The sequence below is a fragment of the Peromyscus leucopus genome, chromosome 8b (genome assembly GCF_004664715.2).
Source record: "Peromyscus leucopus breed LL Stock chromosome 8b, UCI_PerLeu_2.1, whole genome shotgun sequence".
Lineage (NCBI taxonomy): Eukaryota > Metazoa > Chordata > Mammalia > Rodentia > Cricetidae > Peromyscus > Peromyscus leucopus.
In genome coordinates this window covers 83329885-83341951 of record NC_051086.1, presented here as the reverse complement: position 1 = coordinate 83341951, position 12067 = coordinate 83329885, and positions in this window count along the sequence as shown.

Here is a 12067-nt window from a genome sequence, read left to right as displayed (position 1 = left end):
CTTAAAATAATATCCCACAACATAGGTTTGAGTCCCATCCCTACCACCTGTGTGAGTACCCGGGCTAGCTCCCATTCTATGTGAGTGATATAGCTGGAGTAGATGACCACTCAGGTATTTATCATGGTAAGAACATCCAACATGATACAGCATCCGATTTTAAGTGCACAGTTTCATTATCTACAATAGTGACAGTAGTGCACAATTAGAACTTCTCTGTGTGTCTGTTATATCTGTACTTGAATGTGGAAAGGTATACCTGCCTGTGGAGGCCAGAAGTCAGGTGTCTTGCTCCATCAATCCATCTTCTCTTGAGCTTGAATTTGGAGTTCAAATGGCAGCCAGCAAGTCCCAATGATGCTCCTGGCACTAGCCCTCACAGCGTTAGGGTTATAGGTGAGTGTGCAATCATGTTTGGGTTTTCCCTGGGAGCTGAGATCTGAACTCAAGTCTTCATGCTGTACAGCAAGAGCATTTACCCACTGAGCCATCTCCCCAGCCCTGGAATTCCTCACCCTGCATAATTAGGTATTTACGCTTACTGGACAACAAATCATTTTGCCTCCTCTGACCACAGCAACTACCATGTTACTTTCTGTAACTTGCTAAGATTATTTTATGTGTATGAATGTTTTGCCTGCATGTGTGTGTGCACCACATGCATGCCTGGTGCCCAGAGGTCAGAAGAAGGCATCAAATCCCCTGGGACAAGTGAGAGATGCTTGTGAGCCACTATATGGATGCTGGGTACCAACCCCGGGTCCTTTGTAAGAGCAACAAATGCCCTTAACCATTGAACTGTGATCTCTCCAGCTCTATGACTATTTTAAATACTTTTTTAAAGTTTGTTTTTTTTTTTTATGTGCATTGTTGTGTTGCCATGGATGTTGGGTCCCCTGGAACTGGAGTTAAAGACAGTTGTTGAGCTGCTGCGTGGGGTGCTGGGAATTGAATGCTAGTCCTCTGGAAGAGCAGCTGGTACTCTTAACTACTGAGCCATCTCTCTAGCCCCTATTTTAAATACTTCTAAGTGGAGTCTTGCAAATCATATTTATCCTTCTGTGACTAAAACTGCTTAGCATGTAGTCCCTGGGGTTTATCCATGCCACACTCACAGATTTCGTTTTTCAAGGTTGAGCGTTGTATATACATGCCACATTTTCTTTAGCTCTTCATCCAGCAGCGAGCATTGAGGTTAATTCCACATCCTGGCTCTTGTAAACAGTGCACCAGGGAACTTGAGAGTGAAGATAACTCATTGAGATCTTGATCTGAATACTTTTTGATAAATCTCCAGAAGGGAAATTGCTTTTTTTTTTTTTTTTTTTTTTTTAAATAAGGAATCTCTTTAAACTGTTTTCCAAAGTGATTCCACAGCTTTCTTTCCTGTGAAAAGTATACAGGACTTCAGATTCCTCATGCACTCACCAACACTTGCCTTTTATTTATTTGTGTGTGTTCTGTATATGTGGGTGTGGCATACATGTGTGGTGAGTGTCTTAGTTTGGGTTTTATTGCTGTGAAAAGACACCCTGACCACGGCAACTCTTTTTTGTTTGTTTGTTTTTATTTGTTTTTTCAAGACATGGTCTCTCTGTGCAGCCTTGGCTGGCCTAGAACTCGCTCTGTAGAGCAGGCTGGCCTCAGACTTAACAGAGATCCACCTCTCTCTGCCTCCCGAGTGCTGGGATTAAAGCCGTGTGCCACTATCACCAGGCTCATAGCCACTCATAAGGAAAACATTTCATTGAGGGGGCTCGCTTACAGTTTCAGAGGTTCAGTCTATTATCATCATGATGGGGAGCGTGGCAGCATGCAGGCAGACATGGTGCTGGAGCTGAGAGTAATACATTTGCAGGCAACAGGAAGTTGACTAACTGTCACACTGAGGGAAGCTTGAGCGAGAGGCCTCAAAGCTGACCCCCACAGTGACACTCTTCCTCCAACAAGGCCACCACACCTCCTAATAGTGCCACTCCCTTTGGGGGCCATTTTCTTTCAAACCTCCACAGTGAGTGAGAGGACAACTTTTGGGAGTCAAGTCTCTCCTTCCACATTGTTGTGAGGCAGGGTCTCTCTTGTTGCTTCCATGGAGCACACTCGAGGCTGTCAGGCCTTCAAATTTCCAGGCAACTCATTTGTGGCCACTTCCTGTCTCCTTAGGAGTGCTGCCACGACAGAGACACTCCACTTTGTAGCTCTGGCTGTCCTGGAACTCACTATGTAAACCAGGCTGGCCTCGAACTCATGGAGATCTGCCTGCCTCTGCCTTCCCAGTGCTGAGACTAAAGGTGTGTGCCACCACAGCTGGCACGTCCAGCTTTTTTATACAAATTCTGGGGACTGAGCGCAGGTCATCACGCCTGTCCACTGAGCCTCTCACTTGCCCTTTTTGTTGGCTTTTCTAGCAGGCACCCCAACAGACATGAGAAGACAGCCTGACTTGCATTTCCCTAAAGATGTGTGGCATCAGTCTGCCCTATGCCTGCTGATTATTTATATGTCTCAGGAGAACTTTCTTTGTCTTTAGCACAATTTTATTTATTTATTTTTCTATTATTTTTCTATGTATGGGTGTTTTGCCTGCATGTATATATGTGCAGCATGTGTGTAGAAGAGGCACCGGATCCCCTGGAACTGGAGTTACAGACAGTTGTGAGCCACCATGTATTATGGGAGTTTCGGGGAGCAGATCTCCAGGTCAGTTCCAGCTTGATTCCTCCAAGTCCTGTGTTCAAAATGTGTGGTGTCTTCAGCAGTGTGATTTTACCTTCAAGTTATGGGAGGCAGCCAAGGGCAACGACAACATAGCCTGTATGGTTTTGGGGGGCCCCTTGAACCTCCCCAACCCAACCAACAAATCAAAGGGAGGCTTTCCATGCCTGTCACTGGGGGTTTTGTGAGTCTGTGGCTCACGTGGAGAGTTTTATCACTCTGTGGTGTAACTCTTCATACTGTGTTTATACACACACATATTTTTAGGAGCAAACTTAAAAAAGGATGTTTCCCTGTAGCTTTCTCAAACATCCATAATGTCTTCTCTCCCAAACATTCCACCAGAAAACTTCTAGAAATGATCACACTTTCAGCAAAATGACAAGAGACAAAACTTTGAAAAAATGACCATTCTATAAAAGCACTTTACAGACTTGAGGCAATCCCAATCAAAATCCTCCAGAGAAATAGAAAGAGCTACCCTAAAGTTCATGTGCAAGCACAGGAGACGCTAGACAGCCAAAACAATCCTAAGCATAAAGAACAGTCCTGGAGGAAATACCACACCAGATTTCAAGCTATATTACTGAGCTATAGTAAGGAAACAGCATGGCACCGGTGCAAAAGCAGGTATGTAGGTCAGTGGGACAAAGTGGAAGCCTCCAACAGGAGTGCAGGAAGCTACACCCATCAGACACTTGACAAAGATACCAAAACTTCAAAATGGAGGACAGACAGCCTCTTCAACAAAAGGTGCTGCGGAAACTGGGTATAAATGAGTAGGAAAATGAAATTAGTCCCATATCTATCACCTCGCATAAAAACAAACTCCAAATGGGTCAAAGGCCTCGTTCTGAAGCCGGAAACAATGAGACAGCTAGCAGAAAACACCGGTGGCAGTTGCATGAGATAGCCGTGGAAGATCACGTTCTCAAAAGGACGTCATTTACTTAGGACTTAAGGCCGGCAGTTGACAGATGGGCTGCACGAGCTTCTGCACAGCAAAGGAAACAATCGTTTGAGCGAAGTGGAAGCCCACAGAATGGGAAAGAAGTTTTCCCAGCTATGTGTCCAGTGGAGGATAAATATCCAGAATAGACAAAGAACTAAAATAATAAAATCAAGGGGGGTGGGGGAAGGACTCGATTTGAAAAACGAGCTACAGATCTGAACAGAGTTCTCCAAAGCAGCAGCAAAAAACGGAAAAGAAAAAAAAAAAGATCTTAAAAGTGCCCAAATCCTTAGCAATTAAGGAAATGCAAATCAAAACAACTGAGTTTTTAATCTGACCCTGGTCAGAACAGCGGAAATCAAACGCTGGAGGGGGAGGAGGTGGGAGGAGAAACCGCATTCACCGTTGGTGGGATTGCAAACATGGGCAGCCACTTTGGATATCAGTGTGGAGCATGCTCAGAACGTTAGAGTAGACCTACCCTGTCACCCAGCTCTGCCATCCCTTGCACCTGCCCAAAGGACTGGACAGCCTACTCCATAGACGCTTGCTCAGCAGTGTCCATTGCTGCCCCATTCACAATAGCCAGGAAGTGGAAACCACCTAAATAAATGTCCTTTACCCGAGCGCAAATGTGCACATACACCATAGAATACAGAAATAGAATGCAGAGAAATTGGCAGATAAATGGGTACAACTACAAAGTGTTATACTGAGTGAGTTGACCCAGACCCAGAAAGACAAAATGCCACATGTCCTCTGGTTTGTGGATCCTAATTCTGAACCATTATATATAATTATGTGACCTGGAGTAACCATAAAAGCTAGGAAAATAGAAGGGGACCCTGAGGGACAGCCAGAAGGGGCTGTGGAGAGAGGAGTTGGTAGGATGTGGGTCTATGAGGTAAGAGGGAGGAAGATGTTTTCTTAATGTCCACCCTGCATATTTTAGTGTGTAACTCACTTGTAACACTTAATTGCTCACTAATGCATCCACAGAGCTGGGAATACATATGTCTTGTGCGCTATTCTACGCAGAACACCTACCATGGGGCTGGCCACCCCCCAGGCACTCATTCAGTTAATACTGATGAAATAGCAGCAAAACAAATTGTCTAAGGCCATAGTACCTTGGCATCGTCCTTTCAGACTGAATATATACCATATGTTTGTATTATTTTGTAACATGGCATTTTCATTCAATAAACTCGTGGGGCACATTTCCATAGCAAGAGGAATTTTTTCTGGATCCCTCACAGGAAAAAAATTAAATGTATTTATTTGATCATTCCTGACTGAACATTTGCATAGTTTCTAGTTGTTTTTTTGTTGTTTGTTTGTTGTTTACTCTGAGTATAACTAAATTACCAAGTCTAGATCTTTATAAATTTCACCATGACCCCCGCCATACTCATGCTAAGTAGTCCCTCTCTCTCTAACTGCTGGCATGAAGGCTTTCCATGTTGAATTGTCAAATCAAAGGTCTTTTGAGGACTTTGGCCACATCATGCCAGGCTGTCTGAGGTGGTGACTTTTTGAATCTCCAGGGCCTTACACATGGGTTGACCCTTGACCTAGTCTCTGCCATCGGTTGGAATGTCCAGCCTGATATTCAGGGCTCTGCAGTCTGGGCCAAGCTCCTCTCTGGGGACATAGACTGACAATGGATTTCTAGTCCAAGGACCCTCTCACACTCGTAAGATGTTGTCAGTCAAGAATGCATTGAAGGCACCTCATCTACTGACCAGGTGCTCTGCTGGGGTCCAGTGCTCCCTCTGTGCTTGCCCGGCTCCCGGGTGAGAATTGTGAGTGCATCTCACTAGCCCAGAAAATCTCAAGTCAGAAATAGGAAGTAGTTTTTGCCTAATGTGGACCACACCCACACCCTTGTAAAGTGAATCACAAGAGAAAAATAATCCTATGATGGGGAGGCTGAGGCAAGAAGATCAACAAACTCAAGGCTAGCCTGGGCTATGTAGCAAGACCTTGCCAGGAAAAAAAAAAAAAAAAAAAAAAAAAAAGGAAAACTAAGTTGAACCAAGGTCAAGGTGTAAACAGGATCGTGTTGCCAGAAAGGTGAAGAGGAAGGACCTTCTGGAAGGACCTTCTTTGCTTCATCCAGCTTCTCACAGCACCTTGGTTTGTGGTGATGCAGCTCACCCTCACTTGGCCTCACCTCGTATCTTCCCCCCTCTGTGCATGAGTCCTCTGAAGTCAGAGGAGAGAGTCAGAGCCTCCTAGAACTGGAGTTCCAGAGGCTCGTGAACCTCCCTGTCAGCACTGGGAACTGAACCCAGGCCCTCTGCATGAGCAGTCGGTGCTCTTAGCCGCTGAGCCGTCTCTGCAGTCCAGCCGTTTCCCTCGTATAAGAACAAGTCATGGAGCCACAGCCCGTTCTGATGACCCATCTCAACCCAAGTCTATAAAGTCTCTACCTCCAAATGAGCTCACATTCTGAGGGTGAGGGAGTTAGACCTCACTGTGTCTTTTTGATAGACAGTTCCACTGTGACAAGTAGCCACAGGATTGCCTGTCCCCTTGCCGTTTTGTCTCCAGAGGAGGGGGGGAAACAGAACAAAAGGTCCACTGTGTTTCCGCATACCCATCATTCTGTAATTGCACTCACAAGGCTGAGGCAGAAGGATTGCTGTGAGTTCAGGGTCAGTATGGGACACATAGTCAGTTCTGGGCTATCCACACATACAGCATCACCCCCAGGAGAAAGACTTTTCTCCCACTCATCCTTCCTGTCTGTCCATCCGCCCCACTTCCCAATACCCATCAGAGTCCAGGAAGCCATCTTTCTTAGGCATCTCCATCCTGAATAGTAGATGGGGTACCAGTTTTCATTTCCATCTAGCCAAGGTCAAATTGAAAAATAGAAGATAAGATTGGACCCTTTTATTCTGTGTCCATAAAGGTTAAATGTGATAGAAATAAGGGGACTCAATTACTCCTCCACAAACCATCTCAGTGATCAAGATAGAAAACTCTGGAACAGATTTCTTGAAGAAGCATGGGATTCCCAATCACTGCCTTTGCAGACTTCTAGGGAGAGCATTGGAAGCTGAGAGGGTTTCCTTTGCCATCTAGAAACTTCCTGACCCAGAGTTACATCTTCTCAAGCTAAGCTGTCCCTTCCTTAAGGGATTCTGAATCTGGCACAGGTCTGGGAGTATGATCCCCAAATTCTGTCTTACTGAGGGAAGGGGTCCGCTGTCTGGCTCCCAAGGTGCCCTTGTGTCAGGAGAGGGCAGATTTCTACCGGGACCTTTCTCTGTCAGTGGAGTCTCAAGTCTCAGCTCCCTCCAGCCAGGCAATGGGGGTGTGGCATTGTTTCTGCCAGTGTCAAATCTTCTGTGAGAGTCCATCGTGGAAATGTTTTGTGAATCCTTCCTGAGCACTTGGCGGACTGCAGACAGTGAGAAGCAATTAGTCTTCCCATCAGCATAGTTTGTCAACATGAAAGGTTGGGGAGGGGGCTCTGGCACAGCCTCCAGATGACACCCATTTCTTGGCATGGCTGAGATGGCCACAAGGCCTTTGTTGTTCATTCATCCAGCCTGAAATGCCCGGGAGGTGAGGGGAAGGGAGGGTCTGGGCTGGGGGAAGGCCACAGCTGCCATGCATCTGAGCCCTGGCCAGGCCCAGTGGGATGCAAAGCTGGAGCCTCTCTGCCTTGCCCAACCTGTCTGTAGTGGCAGGGCTGCACCAGCCACCTGCTCCCAGCCGGCCCAGAGGCCAACTGTCTGGACTGAGGGACAGCCAGGTCCTCCCCACCCCCACCCAGAGAAATGGTGAGATCGAAAAGTAAATGGAAAACCAGGTTGTATTAAAAAGTTTGTTTCGAATGTGTTTCACACAAGTCATTTGGGGATTTTTATCCTGTAGTTTTTATTTTTCCTTAATTCCTCCAAATACATGGTCATGGTAGAGAATTTGAAAAGCACACGGAATTAGCCTTTGTTATTTTTTTAAGGTCAAAGAAGTCTACCTGTGACCAAATGTAATGCTGTTCATTTCCTCCCAGTGTGTGGCTTACTTGATTGCTCAGGAAAGTCTTTTAAGTCATTCACAAATTTCCAGAGTGACTCCATCCAGTGTGAGGAGATTCTGCTTAGGATACATGGGCACTGTGGCCACTGCAGTACCTTTTTACTGTTGATGTTGTGGCCACTGCAGTACCTTTTCACTGTTGATGCTGTGACCGCTGCAGTACCTTTTTATTACTGTTGATGTGGCCACTGCAGTACCTTTTTATTACTGTTGATGTGGTGACCGCTGCAGTACCTTTTCACTGTTGATGCTGTGACCACTGCAGTACCTTTTTATTACTGTTGATGTTGTGGCCACTGCAGTACCTTTTCACTGTTGATGTTGTGGCCACTGCAGTACCTTTTCCCTGTTGATGCTGTGACCACTGCAGTACCTTTTCACTGTTGATGCTGTGACCACTGCAGTACCTTTTTATTACTGTTGATGTTGTGGCCACTGCAGTACCTTTTCCCTGTTGATGTGGTGGCCACTGCAGTGCCTTTTCCCTGTTGTTGTCCGTCTTTTGTGGCTGTGAGCACACTAGGAGAGTGCTTCACCACGAAGCTAAGTTCCCAACCCTCCTTGTGGCCATTTCTGGGCACAGTCTTCATCATGGTCCAGACCTGCCTGGATTTCTCCCTCCTTTTTAAGTAAGAGGCAGAACAAAGCCCCTCCTGCTCGGAGGCAGAAGGCAGGCTTAGGCCACAGTGCTCTCCAGGTTCTGTAGTGGCTATGTACCAAAACTCTGGGTGGGAAAGGAATCAGCTTGGAGTTCTGCCTGCCTTCCCCTGCTCCTGGCTAGGACCCCTCACTCCCTGGCCACCTTTTGACTTGTCTGCTACTTTCCTGGTGGTCTGATTTCTCTTCTGTTGCCGTGACAAACACCATGGCTAAAAGCACCTTGGGAAGGAAGGGGTCCACCACTGAGGGAAGTCGAGGCAGGAACTTGAAGTAGAATCCACGGAGGAACGATGTTTGCTGGCACAGTCCCAGCTTATGTTCAGCCAGCTTCCTTGCACATCCCAGGACCACCTGCCCCAGTGATGGTGCCCCCCCTCCAAACATGGGCTGGACCCCACTATATCAATCAATAATCAAGATAACCCCCCACAGACACGCCCACTGGCCAATCCGATCCGGGGACTCCCTCAGCTGAGACTCCCTTCTCGGTGACTCTAGGCTGTGTCAAGTTGACAGTTAACATTAACTAGTACCTCTGGCTCTGCTGAGCCAAGCCCCCAAGCTGAGTACAAGATTGGACAAGGTCCTTGCTTCTGATTCTTAGTTTATCTCTATCATCAGCGGCAGGCAGAGTCTTCCCAGTCCCTCTCTTCTGAGAGACTTCATAAGTGACACCATTGTCACCCAGTGTTTCAGAACTCCAACATGCATGCTCTTGTTTTGGGATAACAGCACCTCTGTTTTCCTTTGAAGAACACGTCTCAGCTACTTTGATAGGTATGTGAACAGTTAATGTAGCCCATCATTTTGTCTACTGATATTGGCTCATAGACGGTCATGTGACTTAAGCTGGTCCAAAGAGAGTCAGCTCTGGGACTTTTGTAGGAATTTCAAGAATGAAGTTGTGAAATTTTATTATTATATTTATTTATTCGTGCACTTGGAGGTGGGTAGGTGGATGTGTGCATGCCTGTGGAGACCAGAGGACAGCTTACAGAACTCTTTTTCTCTCATTCTACTATCTGAGTATCAGGGATCAAATTTGAGTCATCAGGATTGGCAGCAAATGCCTTTACCCCATGAGCCAGCCCCCCCCCTTTCTTTTCTGTAGCCTAGGCTGGTCTCAAATGCATTTTGTAACCTAGGTCAACCTTAAACTCATGGTGATACTCCCGCCTCAACCTCCCAAATGCTGGTTTACAGGGGGTGCACCACAGCGCCTGGCCTCCGAAGTGGTCTCTTCTCCTGGCGTTCCTAAAGTGTAGAACAAAGTCTGGATTTCCTGGGGCTTGTGATGTGAAGAGCAGCCCCTTGAGGTTGACAGGAACAGAGGCCCACGAAGAGGGTAGATGGGGCAGAGGAAAAGAATGACACGTTCCCGATGGCATTTGAATCCTTGGTTTCAGTTGTTTTGAGAGCCCACTCTTGTGAACCAAACAATCTCACCTTCTTCTAAGTCATCTTGGTGTGGATTTGTTGTTGTTGTTGTGTGTCTCAGTCACTGTTCTATTGCTGTCAAGAGATGCCCTGACCAAACCAACTCTTACACAAGAACGCAGTAAATTGGGGCTGGCTTACAGTTTCAGAGGCTTAGTCCATGATAATCATGGCGGGAAGCATGACGGAACTAAGGCAGACATGGTGCTGGAGAAGTAGCTGAGAGTTTTACATCCAGATCCACAGGCAGCAGGAAGACATAGACACTGGGTCTGACACTTTGAAATCTCAAAGCCCAATCCCTCTGACACACTTCCTCCAATAAGGCCACACCTCCCAGTCCTTCTCAAGGAGTGCCACTCCCTGATGACCTAAGCATTCAAATATATGAGCCTATGTGGCCATTCTTATTCTAACCACCACATTGTTTTAGCATGCCCAACCAAAAGAATTCTAAAATATGGCTCTGTTCTCAAGGCTGCTTTGAATGTCACAGAGCCCCATCCCTGGGGGGTTCAGGTGTGCTTATTGTGTGGTCCAAAAATGAAGAGGAAGAGAGGACACTGGCCACTTTGGGAAACAAGATGGGAATGATAAAGGGTTAGATTCCTCAAGTTGAGTTACAGAGGGAGCCGTGCTTACTCAGAGATGGACAATCAAATCCTAGGATGCATCACAGACTTTAGTTAAAGATTCTTGGGAGCTGGGCTGGAGAGATGGCTCAGCGGTTAAGAGCTCTGGCTGCTCTTCCAAGGAACCCAGGTTCAATTCCCAGCACCCACATGGCAGCTCACAACTGTCTGTAACTCAAGTTCTGGTGGATCTGACATCCTCGTACAGACATACATGCAGGCGAAACACCAATGCATTAAAAAAAAAAAAAAAAGATTCTTGGGAGCCAAGCTCATACATGTTTCTCTGGGTACCACACTCATGGCCAGCAGCGACCTCATCTTCTGACTACTGTATGCCTGGATAGTAGGATGGGGACACAGATATTAAAGATACAGTCCCTGACTAGTGGAAACCCGATGAGAGATCCTGATTGTGTGGGCAAAGCTGTGTGATAGAGCCTGTTGGAGACTCCAAGGACTGTGCCTCTGCCTGGGCTCCCTGGGAGAAGGGAGGGACCTTTGAGCCTTGAAGCATTCTGGGAATGGTCAGGAGAAGCTGGACAAAGCCAAGAGACTGGGAAAGACCTGTGGTCACCAAGGCTCTAACTTCTGGGCTTTACAAGGCTAAGACCCCCCGCCCCCCCCCCACACACCGACAGAAGGGGCTCTCAGCTTTGCTCTGGGGGTGTTCCGTCCTGGAGAAGGCAGAGAGAGAGATGAGAAAGCAGTGACTGCCAACTGCCCCTCGGCAGTCTTCTCCTCTACCTGATTCCTCTTTCTCTCTTTTTATTCGCCACATTTTACCCTTTCCGCTCTGTCTTCCCCTCCTCCCTTCCCCTTCTTCCTCCTGCTTTTCCTATTTACCTTCCTCTCTGTCCACCCTTACTTCCTCTCTATTTCCCCATCTCCACTTCTCCGCCGCATTTCTTCTCCCCCTTTTTCCTCTACCTCTCTTTCACCCCTTCTCCCTACCCCATCCCCCACCTCCTCCTCCCTCCTGCTCATCCCCCATTTTTCTCGGCTTTTCTTCCTGCCCTTCCCTTCTGCCCCGCTGGCGGTGGGTGCGTAGGGAGAGGGCGTAGCCCCGCCCCCTGCCTTCTAGTTTCTCTTGGCCAGGAGGTGCCTGAGCCACAAAGCCTCATCCACCTCGCAGCCCCAGAAGGAACCTCCACTGCAGCCCAAGGTGGGGACCCCGAGACCCGAGAGCCCAGGGCGAAGGGAAGCTGCACATCAGAACTAGAGTGCAGGTCCAGCTGACTTTCCTGTTATTATTTCTCTCCCTTGGGGGCCACAAGCAAAGACTTCTGGGCTCGGAGCCTTACAGATTCTCACTCCCCTGGCAACCCAGTGCTCCCGTCCAACCTGGAGTGATTAATTACCAAGGAAAAGAATGATTTTTTTTTCCCTGAGAATCCATTTAATTATTTGATTGCACAGTAACCAGAGAGTGTGAGAGGCCTGTAGCCAGAAGGGACTTCAAAGCAATACCTTGATGTTGCTGAGTGGGGCATTAATGGGTTCTGAAGGCAGGAGGCTGCTAAACAGCCGGGAAGTATTCAAAGCCTACGATCCTGCCAGCAATCTCGAAAAATGCATAAACACAGGAATGCTGCGCCGGCGAGGGAAGGAGAGT